Here is an 18,082-nt window from a genome sequence, read left to right as displayed (position 1 = left end):
TAGATAGTCCATTGCTTAGGGTACCCCTTTGATGGTCTATACTTGATTCTTAGCTTTATGTGCTTTCATCATTTAATTTAGGGCTTGATAATCCTTGACTTAGTAAACATGTTCTAGACTACATTTTAGTTTAGGTAGTTGATCATGTGAGTCTTTGATTGTTTATTCTTGCCTTTTTATTTAATGAACTTCTTAAGAATATTATAGCAACCAAGAGTTGCTATGTATCATGACCATCATGTATGTTGTTTTTCCCCCAAATTAGTTCTAATCTAGCATGTGTATAGGGATGGAGGTGGATTCACTTCCCTAGTCCTCTCTACTTGTATTTTATCTTTTCAATTTCTTGCAAGCTATTGTTTTCTGCATTTCAATTCCTAGCTTTAAGTGACAAACCAACAAATCCTCATTACCCCTCCATCACTCTAAAAATGATCCTAGATACCTAAGTTGCCATAAACTAGCAGTCCCAGTGGTTCGACTTACCCGACCAATAGCCCTATTTTACAGTGATTTGTGTTATTGCAAAATGGGTTGATTTATTGTAATCGATACCCCGACCAATTTTTGGCGCCATTACCGGGGACTGCAAATGGTTTAGCAACTGAGGTTCTAGAGTTAACTTTGGTTTGATTGTTAATATTGTGATCTGTGAATATTTCTTGTGCGGTTTTGACTATCTTTATGTTATAAGTTATTTGTGAGATACTAGGGACTTGATGCTCGCCGAGGGAACGCTAGCAAAATTTGTAAGTCTAGAGGACTCCAGGTAAGTCTCTCGACCTTCTAGTTTCAAAATTGTTAATATCGTGCATGTGTTAAAATTAGTGATAATTAAGTTGTGAAGCCCTTGTTGAGGCTATTTTCTCGTTATTTTCAATTGCAAAGCATTGGTCCTTGTCATGGCCATTTAATTTCTGTCTTAATAATTGAAGAGAAAGGGAGCATCTTATGTGGAGTTGATGGTGTCGAATTGTTGTAATGATTATGTTGTGAGTTGTTGATGTTTGGTCGTCGATCACTTTTCTTACCAACTCTTGACTCGCCAGTTGATATAAATTCACTTGAAAGAACTCTTAGACGAAACCTTAGGGAATCTTCTAGCATAAGAGAACTTAAAACTGAATTTAACACAATGACTGAAAATGTAGGAAATGTTGAAAATGAAGGAATTAATAATGATAGGGCCGAAATTCCAAATGTAGAGCCAATGACTCTCAGAGACCATTTCATCCCTACCACCTATGCTTCACCCTAATGCATAGTGATGCCAAACATCGATGCGGCTCAATATGAGATTAAATCTAGTATCATTCAAATGCTTCCATCCTTCCATGGTTTTGATAATGAAGATCCATATAAGCATCTTAATGAGTTCCTTGAGATCTGTTCGACCATCAGGTTGCGAGGTTTCCCTGAAAATGCACTTCATTTGTATCTTTTCCCATTTTCCTTAAAAGATAGGGCAAAGTATTGGTTAAACTCCCTTGCTACAAATTCCATCACTTTTTGGGCTCAATTACAGCAAGAATTCCTCAAAATGTACTATCCAGTGAGTAAAACAAACCAAATGAGGCGTTCCATTCTTAATTTTTCTCAAATTAATGGAGAACAACTCCATGAGACTTGGGAAAGGTTACAAGACCTCCTTAGGAAATGTCCGCATCATCTAATTCCAAAATGGCAATTGGTGCAAGCTTTCTATGCTGGTTTAACCGAACCACATAGATTCATGGTTGACTCATCATGTGGAGGAATGTTCATGTCAAAGAATGTGGATGAGGCTTGGAATCTACTTGAGAATTTAAGTGAGAATTCATTACAACAAGATTCTCGTAGGGCCCCAACCTCAACCAATGCAAAAAACCCCACTCCCTGTCAACCAAAATCAATGAGGGAAGAATCATCTCAAATGGACGCCATAGCTCACAAATTCTATCAATTGATGGCACCACATTTCTCTCCTTCATTGTCCCAAAATTCTGCAAGTATGGTATGTGCATCGTGTACAAGTCCATTCCATCTCTCGGAAGATTGCCCCACACCGGAGTAATTTCCCAATCCAAATCAAAAGCAAGCAAATGTTATGTTCTCAAGGCCTGAAAATAATCCATATTCCAACACCTACAATCTAGGTTGGAGAGATCATCCGAATTTTTCATGGCAGCAACAAGCCCCACAAAATTCTCAATTTCAAACTCAAGGGCATCAAAATCAGCCTTTTTCTCAATTACAAAATAGGCAATTTCCAGCCTCTTCGAGTTACCGTCCTCCATATAATCCAAATGTCTCTAATTAACTTCCCATGTCCCCAAAGGATGAGATTATGGCTGCAAATAAACAAATGATGGAATCTCTAAATCAACAAATGATGGAATCCAACAAGCAACTCTTGTCATCTTTGCAGCCCACTCTCCAAATGGTTCATTCTCATACTCAGTCCATAGCTAAACTTGAGAATCAAGTGGGTCAAATAGCTAACTCCATGAACCAGTTGTTGCAAAAGGACAAGGGTAAGCTTCCCACTCAACCATTTGAAAATCCTAGAGGACTACATGTGATTGACGAAACCCCTCCTCCGAGTGGGCCAATTCATGAACAAGTTCAAGCAGTCACCACCCTTAGGAGTGGTCGAGTTGTCGACAACAAGGTTGACGGAGACAAGGATGACAAAAATTCTCCCTCCGAAAATCCAAAAGCACACTCATCTAATCCAAATCCTACTCGTGGAAATCCCAAGCTTGTCAACCCAAATGTGAAAACTTCTTATGAGCCTAAGGCTCCGTTTCCTCAACGACTCCAAGAGTTGACGCATTTTGGGAACAAGAATTGCAAAATTCAAGACATGTGGGAAGTTTTCATGCAAGTAAAGATTAACTTGCCTCTCTTGGATGCTATCAAGCAAATCCCTCCCTATGCAAAATTTCTCAAGGATTTGTGCACTCAAAAGCACACGTCCAGAAACCATTTGCCAAAGAAGGTAAGGTTAATTGAAAATGTGAGTGCCATCATTCAACACTGTGCTCCTCCAAAGTATAAGGATCCGGGCATCCTAACTATCTCATGTATCATTGGCGACAACAAGATAGAAAGGGCCCTCATTAACTTAGGATCTAGTGTGAATTTGATTCCATATTCAGTTTACTTACAGCTAGGGTTGGGAGATCTAAAGCCAACTTCTATGGTTTTGCAGCTTGCCGATAGATCGGTCAAACACCCACGAGGCATTCTAGAGGATGTTATTATCAAAATGGACAAATTTGTACTTCCCGATAGACTTTGTGGTTCTTGACACGGAACCAGTCCATGATCTAAAAAAGCATATTCCCGTGATCCTTGGTCGGCCCTTCTTAGCAACGGCTAACGCTTCCATTAATTGCCAAACCGGGGTGATGGACATTGCTTTTGGAAACATGCAAGTCAAACTTCATATCTTCCATGCAACTCAACATCTTTCCAATGAGGATGATTGTTTTCTTGTTGATGTCATCAATGAAGTGGTTAAAGAATCTCTTCCCTTCATTCTAAGCAAGGATCCTCTTGAAACTTGCATGTCTCACTTTGACTTCTCAAGCTTTGACATAGATCAATCCATCCAAGAAGTAAACTCCTTGCTTGATATCAATGCTATCATGGATACTCCTCCTTGGAAAATTCCAAAAGAACTGCTTCCTCAACTTTCTTCTACCCCTCCGGTCCCTTCCTTGAAGTCTCCTCCATAACTTGAGCTAAAGCCGCTCTCGGCCCACCCCAAGTATGTGTATCTTGGTGCAAATCAAACTCTTCCAGTCATCATTGCATCGGACCTTCAAAAGGACCAAGAAACTAGCCTTTTTGCAATACTACAAGAGCACAAAGAAGCTATTGGCTGGGCAGTGGCTGATTTGAAAGGAATCGACCCTATATTTATATGCATCGCATTCATATAGAGGATGACGCAAAGCCTTCTAGAGAGGTGCAGCGCAGGTTGAATCCGAATATGAAGGAAGTGGTCATGAAAGAAGTGATCAAATTGCTAGATGCGGGAGTAATCTACCCCATCTCTGATAGTAAGTGGGTAAGTCCCACTTAAGTTATCCCCAAGAAATCCAGCCTCACCGTTGTTAAAAATTCAGCGGGTGAGCTCATGCCTCAACGAACCACCACCGGGTGGCGTGTGTGTATAGACTACCGAAAACTCAACTTTTCAACTAGGAAGGATCATTTTCCACTTCCATTCATTGATCAAATCCTAGAAAGGCTAGCCGGTTAGAGCTATTATTTTTTTCTTGATGGTTATTCCGGCTATAACCAAGTGGCAATTGCCCCCTAAGATCAAGAGAAAACAACTTTCACATATCGCTTTGGAACTTTTGCTTATCGGCGCATGCCTTTTGGGCTATGCAATGCTCCGGCTACATTTCAAAGGTGCATGATGTCCATATTTTTTGATATGGTTGAAAAGTTCTTGGAAGTTTCATGGACGATTTTTCCGTCTTTGGCTCCTCCTTTGATTCATGTCTCCACAATCTATCTCTTGTACTCCAAAGATGTAGGGAGGCAAATCTAATTCTAAGTTGGGAGAAAAGCCACTTCACGGTCCAAGAAGGCATTATTCTAGGACATGCCATTTCTAAACTGGGAATTGAGGTAGACAAGGCAAAAGTTGAGTTAATCTCTAATCTTCCTCCTCCAAATTCCATCCGTCAAATCCGTTCCTTCCTTGGCCATGCCGGATTCTATCGTCGCTTCATCAAAGATTTTAGCAAAATCGCTCGGCCCTTGTGCAATCTTCTCACCAAGGATGCTCCATTCAATTTTGATGAAGCTTGCATGGAAGCTTTCATTAAACTTCGCACTCTTCTTTCATCCGCCCCAATCATGAAACCACCAAATTGGTCTCTTCCTTTTGAGATCATGTGTGATGCATCCGATTATACATTAGGCGTGGTTTTGGGCCAGCATGTGGACAAGCTTCCGCATGCCATCTATTATGCCAGCAAAACTCTCTCTGATGCATAGTTAAATTACACCACCACTGAAAAAGAATTGCTAGCTGTGGTGTATGCCTTGGATAAATTCCGTTCCTATCTTCTTGGATCCAAGGTCATAGTCTTTTCGGATTATGCCGCTCTTAGGCATTTGCTCGCCAAAAAAGAGACCAAACCCCACCTGATTCGATGGATACTCTTACTTCAAGAGTTTAACATTGAAATCGGGGACAAAAAAGGGACCGACAATGTTGTCGCAGACCATCTCTCTCGCTTACTCATTAAGAAATCTTTTGAATTTGCTGCTATCCGTGATTCCTTTCTGGATGAGCAACTTTTTCAGATTTCCCATTCCAATCTCCCTTGGTATGCAGATATTATCAACTATTTAGTGATAGGAAAAATTCCATCCAATTGGTCCAAACAAGAAAGAGACCGTTTCTTCTCCCAAGTTAAGCATTTCTTTTGGGAAGATCCGAAACTATTCAAGTATTGCCCGGATCAAATCATCCGGCGATGCATTCCCGAAATTGAGACCGCAAGCATTCTAAATTTCTGTCATACTCTTGCTTGTGGCGGCCATTTCAATGCCAAAAAGACAGCCGACAAAGTCCTTCAAAGCGGATTTTATTGGCTATCCTTGTTTTGGGATGCTTACAACTTCTGCAAATCTTGTGAGCGTTGCCAAAAGCTCGGATCCATGTCTAGAAGAGACATGATGCCCCTCACTCCCATCCTAATTATTGAAATTTTCGATGTGTGGGGGATCGACTTCATGGGACCATTTCTATCTTCTTACGGCTATGAGTATATCCTTGTAGCGGTGGATTATGTTTCCAAATGGGTTGAAGCCGAGGCTACCAGAACCGATGATCATAAAGTTGTGATCTAATTCATTCAATCAAACATCTTTAGTCGTTTTGGTATGCCCCGAGCAATCATCAGTGACGGTGGATCTCATTTTCGAAATCGTTACCATAAATCCGTCTTCTCCAAGTACTCCATCCTTCACAAGGTTGCCACACCTTACCATCCTCAAACGAGTGGTCAAGTGGAAGTATCTAATCGGGAGATTAAGCATATCTTGGAAAAAACGGTTCGACCGGACTGTAAAGATTAGTCATTAAAACTAAATGATGCGCTTTGGGCTTACTGGACATCTTATAAGACGCCCATTGGCATGTCACCATATCGGCTTGCCTTTGGAAAAACTTGCCATCTCCTAGTCGAACTAGAGCACCGTGCTTATTGGGTTATAAAAAGAGTCAACTTTGATCTCAAACAAGCCGGCTCTACTCGCAAATTACAGCTCAATGAGCTTGATGAACTTCGCAATGATGCGTATGAAAGTGCCAAAATCTATAAGGCAAAGACTAAAGCATTTCATGACAAACACATTGTCAGAAAGTCTTTTGCCCCCGGACAGAAAGCTTAGCTTTTCAATTCTAGATTGAGACTTTTTCCTGCTAAACTCCGTTCAAGGTGGGATGGTCCATATGTCATCACCGCTGTCTTCCCTCATGGTGTAGTTGAACTCCAAGATCCTACCAATGGATCTCTCTTCAAGGTTAATGGCCAACGGTTTAAGCCTTTCGTAGATGGCATAGTCCCTATTCAAAAAGTTGAGAAAGTCCTCTTGACGGACCCAATTTATGAGGGCTAATGTGCCATGCAAAGCCTGGTTCGTCTAGCTATCGACTCTAAATTTAGCAATCAAGGGAAGAAATTCTTTCTATTTCCATGCTTCCTTCATTTTCCATTGCTTGTGCCTTAAAATTTTCTAGGAAATGGTTAAGACAAGCCAAAAATTTAATTTTTTTGGAACTTTCTTAAATTGTGTTCCCGCAATTCAGACTGATTTTCTTAGACCTTCTCAGCTCTTGTCTTTATTCCCAGAAGTTTTTAGCTCTATCCAGCAGTCTCATCAGATCTTTCGAATGGCACTCTTGTGCATGACCTCCTACTTTCAATGCACCAGCTGATTATGGTTTCCCAATTCCTTCCAAGCATTTAAGTCCCACATTGGCACACTCTCTGACCTCGTTGCCATCACCGTGCAGCAAAGATTTCAATCCCAGCACTCATAGGACTTAGAAAGATTGTTGCACTGCAGTTAAAGCACTAGGAAACATACTACCATGTTTTCGAGCACTCAAAACCTTCTTTCGAGTGCTAGAAGGTTGCTAAATGCTCACTGTCCATTCTTCAAGCACTTGAAACCCTTCATTCGAGCGCTCGAAGGTTGCAAAATGCTCGAAGTGAAGAAGGACCATTCTGCCAAATTTTCGAGCGCTCGAAGAAGGACTTTCGAGCGCTCGAAGCCTGAATACCACGACCCAAAGCCCTCTGCCTAATCTTCGAGCGCTTGAAGATCCTCCTTCGAGCGCTCGAACTGACCCCCACCTTTTTAAACCTGCCTTTCCCTCTCCCATTTGTTTCGGTTACCTCATCCACTTCACCCATTACCCCCCACGACCTCCCACCTTCACTTCCCCTCCATAACTTCCCTAACTTTCCCTCTCCCCAATTCATACACTCAACTCCTATAAATACCCATCCCCTCCATCATCCTTCTCCACCCCTTCCACTTCCTTATTTCTTCATCTCCAACCTTCTCCCATCTCCATCACTCTCTCATCCACATCACCACCACTTACCACCAAGCAAGGGGCCTTTGGTTCTCCATTTTTGGGTAAATTTCTTCTTTCTCTTTCTCTTTCACGTTTTTGGTATAAATGGAGGATGTGATTGATTGTGTAGAGGTGTAGTATGTGTTTGCGGCTTGTATATTGTCAATTGCAGGTAAAAAATTTTGGGTTTTCAAGAACCATTCACTGTCTTTGCCTCTAATTTTTGCAGAGTGCACACCACCTGCTCGACAAAATTCTTAAACCAACTTCATCTTTCTAAATGGCACCGCTTTTGGCATTATTTTGTTATCCGTTTTAAACTTGTGGCTAATGTGTGCATATTTGTGTTTTGTATGGATTTTTATCTTTCAATAAAATTCATGTTAGTGTTATTATCTTTGTTTTGGTTTTTCTTAAGAGACCTATGCTTTTACATGTGTATATTAGTTATGTTTTGACAGGTCTTCATGTCTAAGTTTAGGGGAAACATTTGCGCCTTCACATAGATGGAAACCTTTGCCTTCGTCACTCCACTTGGTATTATTGTTCTTTAACCCTATTTGCTCTTAGTTTGATTTACTTGTTGTCCCATATTGAGGACAATGTGTTATTCAAGTGTGGGGGTGCAATATTGCATTTTTGGTAGCACTTTTGGTATCACAATTTTGTAAAGCAATGATAGTGTAATTTAAAACTTGTCGGAGATGAAGCATATGTTTAATACCCTGTGTATAGAAGCAATTGTTAAGTTTTGAAAATAAAGAAAAAAGTGAATTTGAAATGATCATGTGGATGCAATTTAGTCTGTATAAATGTTTCAATTAGATTCTCGCTGGATTTTATACTCTTTTATGATTCACAATGCACAGATGTACATCGAAAACTTAACTGTGAGACATGTAACTTGATTGGCCTTGATCTTGACCTAGTTAATCTGATTTGATGAACCTAGTGGATGGATACCTTTGGCATGATTTTTATTCATAAAAAAAAAAAAAGAAGAAGAAGAAGAAGAAGAAGAAGAAGATGATAATGACCAGTTTGACTTTGTAGCCTTTCTAATTCGAGCCATTAAGCCCTAGGAGTGTCTCTACACTCAACACCCTAAAGCCATCTGGTTTGGAAGTTGTTGGCCTAACTCTTGCTACATAGGTTGGTTAGAAAGCTTAAAAGACTTAGACATTGCACGGTCATTCAAAAAAAAAAAAAAATTTGTAATAAACATGGTCCGTTGGAGTTTGTAGCCTTGCCAATTCGAGTTATTAAGCCCAAGGAGTATCTCTACACTTAGCACCCTAAAGCCATCTGGTTTGGGAGTTATTGGCCTAACGTTTGCTACATGGGTTGGTTAGAAAGCTTAAAGGATTTCAGCATTGCACAACCATTTTATGTATCATTTTTGAGTTATAATAATTTGTCAGCAAGCAACAAAAGTTGTTTTGTAAATAAATTCATGCCTTAGGGACTTCATTTAAAGGGGAATTCAATTATTTGAAGACTTGTGTCGTGGAATTGGAAAAAAAAGTAAAAGCCGTATGTTGAGAATCCAATCCACTTTCACTGAAGTTAGAGTTGATTTCCATTCAAGAGATGACAATTGAGTTATTTATATAGATTTGGATGCTGATGCATGCATGTTGAAACGTGTTTAGCAAACTTTTGTATCAATGCTTCATATATGCATGGTAGTCTGCTTAATGACCCCGTCTCCAGTCCTTTGTTTGTTTCAAGTTATATTTGAGCTATGTATGTATTTCATTTTACCGTGGTTGATATTTTTGTGGTAGCATTCCCATGGTTGTCATTTCATTGAGTTTTTTATTTTGGTTTTGCTAAGGGACTAGCAAAATGTAAGTTTGGGGGTATGATAAGCGCCGAATATTGCATATTCAAGCGTCCTTAGTTGCATTAGTTAAGTTCATTATTTGATTATTTTATGTAGATTATCTTCATTTGCATGTTTTATTTATTTTCAGGTTTGTTTCCCAAAAAGGAATAAAAATGATGTTTTGATGAGTTCTTGAATATCAAAATGTGCAATGCTGAAGTTTACAGCCTGGCAGCAGTGGAGTTCAACTTTGCTTGACATTTTTGACCCAACAAACTTAAGAACTGGACTTCCATTAAAACATGGTGTACTTGGAGCTTTAAATTAGCCTTCCAAATCATCAAACGGTTTATCCTTTGGAGTTCGGAGCAGAAAGTTATAGCCTTTTTACCAAAGTAGCTCAGAGCAGAACAAGTAGAAGAATGCAATCTGTTGCATCTTTGAGCGCTCGAAGAAAGACCTTCAAGGGCTCAAAATTCTGGCAGAATCACTTTGAACATCTTCAAGCGCTCGAAGCCTCTTCTTCGAGCGCTCGAAGGAACATTTTTGGCCCACTTGTGTCTTGAATCCTCCAACTTCGGATTTCCCTCTTTTATGAGTTAATTGGAGATGTCTTTTGGTGGGGGTGGAGCCTTGTTTGAAGGAGGTTTTGGTTGACTTCATGTCTACAAAAAGAGAGAGGAACCAAGAGATAAGATATCATATCTCATTTTGGCAAGATTGGTAAAAAGTAAAAAGGGAGAAGATAGAGTTTTTGTGGCTACAAAGAGGGAGCTCAAAAATGGAGGTTAGAGGCAAGCTTCTTCCTTCTTCTAAGGCATCCATGGGTAACTAACTCTTCCTCTAGGGAGGTGATGAAGCCCTCCCTTGTAAGCATGTTCTAGCTTGGTTCCATTTTGGGACATTAATGTATATTTTTGGTCTTTTCATGATCTAGAGCCCCATGTTTGTTGTAATGAATTTTAAATTTTTATAAATGATTATTTTGAGTTATTCATCTTGTCTTAGATGGTTACCTTTCTTAATCATATTGCTTGCACTTTCATAGTGACAATGGAAGTTAGATCATGGAATGGTTTAATGGCATGGAGTTGGAGAACCTAGATAGTCCATTGCTTAGGGTACCCCTTTGATGGTCTATACTTGATTCTTAGCTTTATGTGCTTTCATCATTTAATTTAAGGCTTGATAATCCTTGACTTAGTAAGCATGTTCTAGACTACATTTTAGTTTAGGTAGTTGATCATCTGAATCTTTGATGGTTTATTCTTGCCTTTTTATTTAATGAACTTCTTGAGGATATTATAGCAACCAAGAGTTGCTATGTATCATGACCATCATGTATGTTGTTTTTCCCCCAAATTAGTTCTAATCTAGCGTATGTATAGGGATGGAGGTGGATTTACTTCCCTAGTCCTCTCTACTTGTATTTCATCTTTTCAATTTCTTGCAAGCTATTGTTTTCTACATTTCAATTCTTAGCTTTAAGTGACAAACCAATAAATCCTCATTACCCCTCCATCACTCTAAAAATGATCTTAGATACCTAAGTTGCCTTAAACTAGCTGTCCCAGTGGTTTGACTTACCCGACCAATAGTCCTATTTTACAGTGATTTGTGCTATTACGAAATGGGTTGATTTATAATTGTAATCGATACCCCGACCAATTGGGTTTCCACAACACATTGTTGCTTGATTGGGGCATTCATAGGCATCTTTCCCTTCTCTCTAGCATTAAGAGTGCTAACTATTTGCCCTACTTGGGTTTCTAGCTTTGCAATAGATTGAAAGTGAGAATGAAGCAATTGTGTGTTTGCCTCTAAAGTGCCCAAAGCATTTAAAACTTTCTCTTCAAAAGCGGGACTTCTGGCATTACCTTGAGAATAAGATTGGTTTGAAAAATGAGAATTAGAAAATTGATTCCCTTGTGATTGATATGGCCTATAACTTTGGGATCCTTGGTTTTGAAGTGGAGGTGGAATGTACTTCCCTTGAAAACCGCCTTGGAAAGGGTTTAAGCCCTCTCCTTGGTTTTTCCAAGAGAAATTCGGATGACTTTTCCGACTAGGGTTATAATGAGTACCATATGGATTTCCCCCTTGATTCACAAAAGTTGCATTGACTTGCTCATTAGGTTCACTTTGCACTTGTCCATGAGGACAATGAGAAGTAGAATGAAGAACACTAGAGCAAGTCATACAAGATTCATTGGATGCACGATGAGAATGGTTAGTGTAGGAAGATACTTGGTTCACCGAGTTTTGGTTAATAAAAAATTAATCAAACTTTTGAGATAGAGATTTCATCTTGGTGGCTGTCTCATTTGAATGGTCGACTTGATGTAAGCCAACACTCTTCCTACCTTGTGTATTTCTACCATTCTTTGATGACAATGTTCTATGCAATGAATTCTCACTCATGCTTTCATAAAGACGCCACACATCATCCTCATGCCTATCAATGTAAGAACTACCCATGGAAGCATCAACCATACCCTTGTAATTGTCCGATAAGCTCTCAAAGAAATATTGAACTAATTACCATTTAGGCATGTCATGATGTGGACACTTCCTAAGCAATTCATTAAAGCGTTCCCATGCCTCATGAAACGTTTCCCCATCCCCATGTGTAAACTCTCTAATGGACGTTCTCATGGCATTGGTCTTTGAAACCTGATAGTACTTCTTCAAAAACTCTTGTTGCATTTCTGCCCAAGAAGTGATTGAAAAAGGCCTAAGATTGTTGAACCAATATTTTGCCTTGTCTTTAAGGGTGAATGGAAAAAGTTTAAGCCTTAAGACTTCTTCCGGCATGTCCGTGTATTTCACGGTAGAACAAACTTCAAGGAACTCATCCAAATACTTGTAAGGTTCTTTATTAGGAAGTCCATGAAAGTTAGGAAGCATTTGAATGGTTTATGCTTTGATTTCATAATGATGTGCTCTAAATGGTGGCAATTGGATGTATGTAGGTGCATTATACTCATTTGGTACATAATGGTCTCTTAAAGCAAGTGGTGGCTTAGCTACTTGAGGTGCAACATGAACACCTTGATTTTGAATTCCTTGATTGATGATGGGAGGTTGTAGTGCATACATTGGCCTTGGCATTCCGAATGGAACTTGGCTTTGTTGTTGAGGTTGGTGAATGTATGGCCTAGGGATGCTTAGTGGTACTTGCATGTTATCATAATGCACATTAGGATGAAAAATGCCTTGTTGGTCTATGTAACCAAGGTCCTCAACATGATCATCATTATGGTCATCCATTGATAGATTGGTTCTATTTGAACTTCCTCTTCCCCTAGGATTTCTAACGATGGATTCAAGATGCAAATCTAAAGGGATAAGAGTGGGTCTCAATGAACGACGACCATGAATGCACAATAACAAACAAGCAAGCAAAACAAATGAACAAACACTTCACCTTCCAACAATGCAATTAGACTACTTCCACAAACACAATTCCCATGTTTGAAACAACAATGATGCAATGACAAGAAAAATAAAATGCCTCCACGCGGGGTCACAATTTAACTACCAATGAAATGCAATGCCTCCACGCGGGCTCACGATTTAACTAATAGATTAAGTCAAGAAAGTCTCACAAAGGTCCTATAGCACTTCAACTCCAAATTTAGCTTAGCTTAGCAATTTTTCAATTTTTAATTTTTCACTTTTTACTTTTTTTTGCTTAGCTTTCCTTGAATTACTCCTTTGCTTGGCTTCTCTTCAACTCAATGTACCTAGTCAATTAAGAACAAATATAATGAGTAATCAAAAGAAAAATAAAAATAAAGTAAAGACACGATCAATAGAGTATCCTAATTGAATTCCACAAATTCGACGTTGCCAAATCAAATCAATCAATCCCCGGCAACGGCGCCAAAAACTTATGGTGGTCGCTAGGCCCATAAGCTTAAGAGTGTGCATTAAGGCGAATGCCAAGTTTTACATTTATAAAAGCCACTACTACCTTCACTAAAAATATAGTTAGGGTGAGTAGGGATCGTCCCAAGGGATTATGGATTGTGTTAGGTCAAATTGTGTTGTGGAATCGCGACTAGGGTTCGTAGATCGAGTGATCAAACGATTGTTGGTTGGTTGGTTGTTTAAACTAGAGAGCAACTAAATTAAACTAAGTATGAATGCAATAAAGAGTAAGTAAAAGAGAAAGAGAGGTCTTGGGGTTTAGAGACCACCACCAAGCAATGCATTTCTATACCATTAACAAGTGACTAATGAGGGTAAGGTGTGTTGCAATATTGGTGTGTGTGAGTAATTGGTTGGTTCAATTAGCAAGGATGACCAATTAAGCAAGTATTGTCTAAACATCATGTAAAGGCACAATATATCAAGCAATGAAGCATATATTGTCAAAACAACATGTGAAAGGCACAATAGATCAAAACAAGTCATTAATCCTTTCATTAAGCTCACAATCCAAATACACCACAAGGTTAGAGACATATGTTACTTGCATTGAAAAGCATGGAACATCAAACAATAAGCATGGATTGTCCTCCCATTTAACACTACACTACAACTACACTACATCTACACTACTAGCATGAAAATAAACTAAGGGAGAGGCACAATCCATCAAGGAATAAGTATGAACCATCAAGAAAAAAACAAGAGCATTCCATTAAGCTCTATGTCTTGACAATCTCTAGATCTATAGCACCAATACACATAGACATGCATCAATAACACAAGAAATAGAGACAAGCATATAAACATCTATTCTAGCATACATAGACATATGGATAGAATAAAATGATCAATTGAAAGCATTAAACCATATAAATCATTGAATAAACAAGATCTATATAAATCAAAGTGTCAAAACATGTATTATAACACTAATCCCTCAATAATACACAAGATTAAGGTAAAGAAAGTATGCTTGGGGCTAACTCTAGCCCCAAAAGGATGTCTAGCCACTCATGGTAGTGTTCCTCCAACCCTAAGGGCAAGCTCCATGGATGAATCTGCTCCTTGGAAGATGAAAGGCCTCCAATGGTGTCTCTAGCTTCCTCCTCCTTTTCTTCCTCACTAAGAATAGCCTCTCTAGAATTCTATCTCTCCCCCCTCAAAAAGTGCATCATCTTCCTTTTATAGGTAGGTCAAGTGACACACAAAATGAGCTGGGGTCGTGCAAGGCGTATTTCCCAATGATTGGATAGAGGACGGAATGAATAAGCTAGTTTTTTAACTTTTTCGCACTAGAGGAAGTTCGATCGATCAAACCTTGCACTTGGATTGATCGAACATGGCTGAAATCTATCAAACTAAGGCTGGATCGATCCAACTGGTTGAGCTTTTTGGGAAAAGACAAATCTGAGATATTTTTGGAGATATTTTAGGAAAAGGACAAAAGTGGTTAGTGGGTGGTACAGCTATGGATAAGATCAATCATTTGGATAAGGACAAAGTGTTCGATCGATCGAAGAATGGTGTTAGATCGATCAAACTTTTGACTCTCTACTTTGGGATCGAAGTTTGGATCTATCTTGAAGTGCCGAGATCGATCAATGTTGGATCGATCGAACCTTGAAGTTGGATCGATCGAACTTTGCTGCTTCACACCTTTGGCTTCTTTTTGCTTCTTTCTTTCTCCACTTTGCTCCTTTCTTTGATTAATCCCAGAATTGCTTCATTTAAGCTCTTATTTGGTTGAGTTAGCTTATTTTCGGGATAAGTGCCTGAAAATGGAAATAACACGAAATCAATCTAAAACAGTAAAGTAAGATAGATAAAAGTTCTAGAATACCCAAGCTTAAAGGGTTTAAATACGCACTTTTCAGTGCTCATCAACCCGTTTCATCTACCGGAGATGCCAATAGGCAGAGCAAAGCCGCGGCAAGGTCCCGAAGTTTGAACTTAAAAGCGACGCCATCAATAGTGGTCTTAATGACGTCCAGGTTGTCGCAAGAATGGAACATGTTCGCGTAAAACAGGCGGACAACACGCGGATAGTTACCACTAGCGCGTGGCTTGAAAAGAGAGGCGAAGCCACGCTCCGTCAATTCGCGGACCGCCCACGCAGTTTTCGGATTGTTTTCGAAGCACTCCTGGATGTCAAATTTGGCCTCAGTTTCGATGGGCCAATCCGCCCAACCTGGCCTGGGGGACACCCCGGAAGGTCCTTCAGAAGAACGAGCTCGCTTGAAAGAGGTCTTGGGAGCCATTTGAGTGAAAAAGTTGGTTTAGGCAATTCGTCGAACACACAAATTGACGGAAGAACCCACAAAATTCCTCTTGATTGGTAAAAGATGGATGGAATGATGAGGGTGAGAGAGGTGGGTGTGATAGAAGAATGATGGAGATGGGAGAAGAAGGTTGGAAATGAGGAAGATAGGGCAAATAAGTAGGTTGGGTCAAAGGGGATAGAGAGGGGAGAGTTAGGATTTGGACTAATGGGCTTGAACGCCCATTTAAAAAGGGCCAGCTATGGGCGGCGGGCGCCTGCGGCCACTGAGCGGGCACCCGCCGCAGCATGAGCATACTGCCCTATTTCACGGGCGCCCGCGGGGGCTTGCTGAAACTAGACGTTTTCGCGGGCGCCCGCAAGACTTGGGCGGGTGCCCGCCAAGCTGCTTAGCAGAACATTCCTAGAAATGATATTTGGCCTAACAAAGGCCCAACCGGGATTGAAAAATCCTGAAATTGGAAACCTAAGCTATTTTAGACCGAGACACCGTGTAGAACCTTTCGGAATGAAATTCGGAGTGCAAATTCAGAAGCGATTATCATAGAGGCCCGAATTTACCATGATGCTTGGATTGGACAAGAAAATTGCGTGAATAACCTTGGAATTTTCCAAAAATGAGGTTAGCTAATTTCGGAAAAGTTCAAGACAATTCCACAAAAGTTCACATTTTAGGTTAAACTTAGCTAATTTTTGGAAAATTCTTGGTCAAGGCAACTTGAAGGAGGGAAGCTTGGAAGTTGAAAGAATTGATTCCCTAGAGTGCTAAATTTAACGTCGATAGCTAAACGAACCAGGATTGTATGGCGCATTAGTCCTCGTAAATTGGGTCCGTTAATAGGACTTTCTCTACTTTACGAATTGGGACTATGCCATCAACATAAAGCTTATGCCTATGGCCATTAACCTTAAATAGAGATCCATCGGTAAGATCTTGGAGTTCAATTGCACCATGAGGAAGCATGGAAGTGATGACATATGGACCATCCCACCGTAATCGGAGTTTACCGGGAAAGAGTCTCAATCTAGAATTGAAAAGCTAAACTTTCTGTCCAAGGGCAAAAGACTTGTTGACAATGTGCCTGTCATGAAATGCTTTAGTCTTTGCCTTATAAATTTTGGCGCTTTCATATGCATCATTGCGAATTTCCTCAAGCTCATTGAGCTGCAATTTGCGAGTAGAGTCGGCTTGTTGGATATCAAAGTTGAGCCTTTTTATGGCCCAATAAGCATAGTGCTCTAATTCGACCGGGAGATGACAAGCTTTGCCAAAGACAAGTCGATATTGCGACATGCCAATAGGCGTTTTATACGTTGTTCGGTAAGCCCAAAGTGCATCGTTAAGTCTTAATGACCAATCTTTGTGGTCCGGTCGAACCATTTTTTCCAGAATATGCTTGATTTCCCGATTAGATACTTCCACTTGACCGCTCGTTTGAGGGTGATAAGGTGTGGCAACCTTATGAATGACGGAGTATTTAGAAATGATAGATTTAAAATAGGGATTTCAAAAATGAGATCCACCGTCACTGATGAGCACTCGGGGCGTACCAAAACAACTAAAAATGTTTGATTAAATGAACTTGACCACAACTTTATGATCATTAGTTTTGGTAGCCTCGGCCTCAACCCATTTAAACACATAATCCAATGCTACAAGAATATACTCATAGCCATAAGAAGATGGAAATGGTCCCATGAAGTCAATCCCCCACACATCAAAAATTTCTATGATTAAGATGGAAGTAAGGGGCATCATGTTTCTTCTAGACATAGAGCCGAGCTTTTGGCAATGCTCACAAGATTTACAAAAGTTGTAAGCATCTCAAAATAAGGAAGGCCAATAAAATCCGCTTTGAAGGACCTTGTCAGCGGTCTTCTTGGCACTGAAGTGACCCCCACAAGCAAGGGTATGGCAGAAATTTAGGACACTTGTGAATTCATTTTCGGGACTGTATCGTCGGATAATTTGATCCGGGCAATACTTGAATAACTCCGGATCTTCCTAAAAGAAATACTTGACTTAGGAGAATAAACAGTCTCTTTCTTGTTTTGACCAATTGGAGGGAATTTTTCCTACCGTAAGATAGTTGACAATATCTGCGAACCATGGAAGATTTGAATGAGAAATCTGAAGTAGTTGCTCATCCGGAAAGGAATCACGAACTGCGGCAAATTCAGAAGATTTCTCAATGAGCAAACGAGAGAGATAGTCGGCGACAACATTGTCTGTCCCTTTTTTTGTCCCGAATTTCAATGTCAAACTCTTGGAGTAAGAGTATCCATTGAATTAGGTGAGGTTTGGTCTCTTTTTAGGCGAGCAAATGCCTTAGAGCGGCATGGTCTGAAAAGACAATGACCTTGGATCCTAGAAGGTAAAATCAGAATTTATCCAAGGCATACACCACAGCTAGCAATTCTTTTTCAGTGGTGGTGTAAT

At 39.9% G+C, this 18,082-nt stretch overlaps 1 pseudogene; it reads left to right on the top strand.

The window, feature by feature from the left end:
• Positions 1-11,979: 11,979 nt before the first annotated feature.
• Positions 11,980-12,077, top strand: LOC132301912 (small nucleolar RNA R71; annotated as a pseudogene).
• The last annotated feature ends 6,005 nt before the right edge of the window (positions 12,078-18,082 follow it).

The sequence above is a fragment of the Cornus florida genome, unplaced genomic scaffold, assembly GCF_030987335.1.
Source record: "Cornus florida cultivar Cherokee Brave unplaced genomic scaffold, ASM3098733v1 CherokeeBrave_3.0.0_Hap2_Chr03, whole genome shotgun sequence".
NCBI classification, from domain to species: Eukaryota; Viridiplantae; Streptophyta; class Magnoliopsida; order Cornales; family Cornaceae; genus Cornus; species Cornus florida.
Note: the sequence above shows the minus strand (reverse complement) of the source record. Positions and strands in the feature narration are given on the sequence as shown.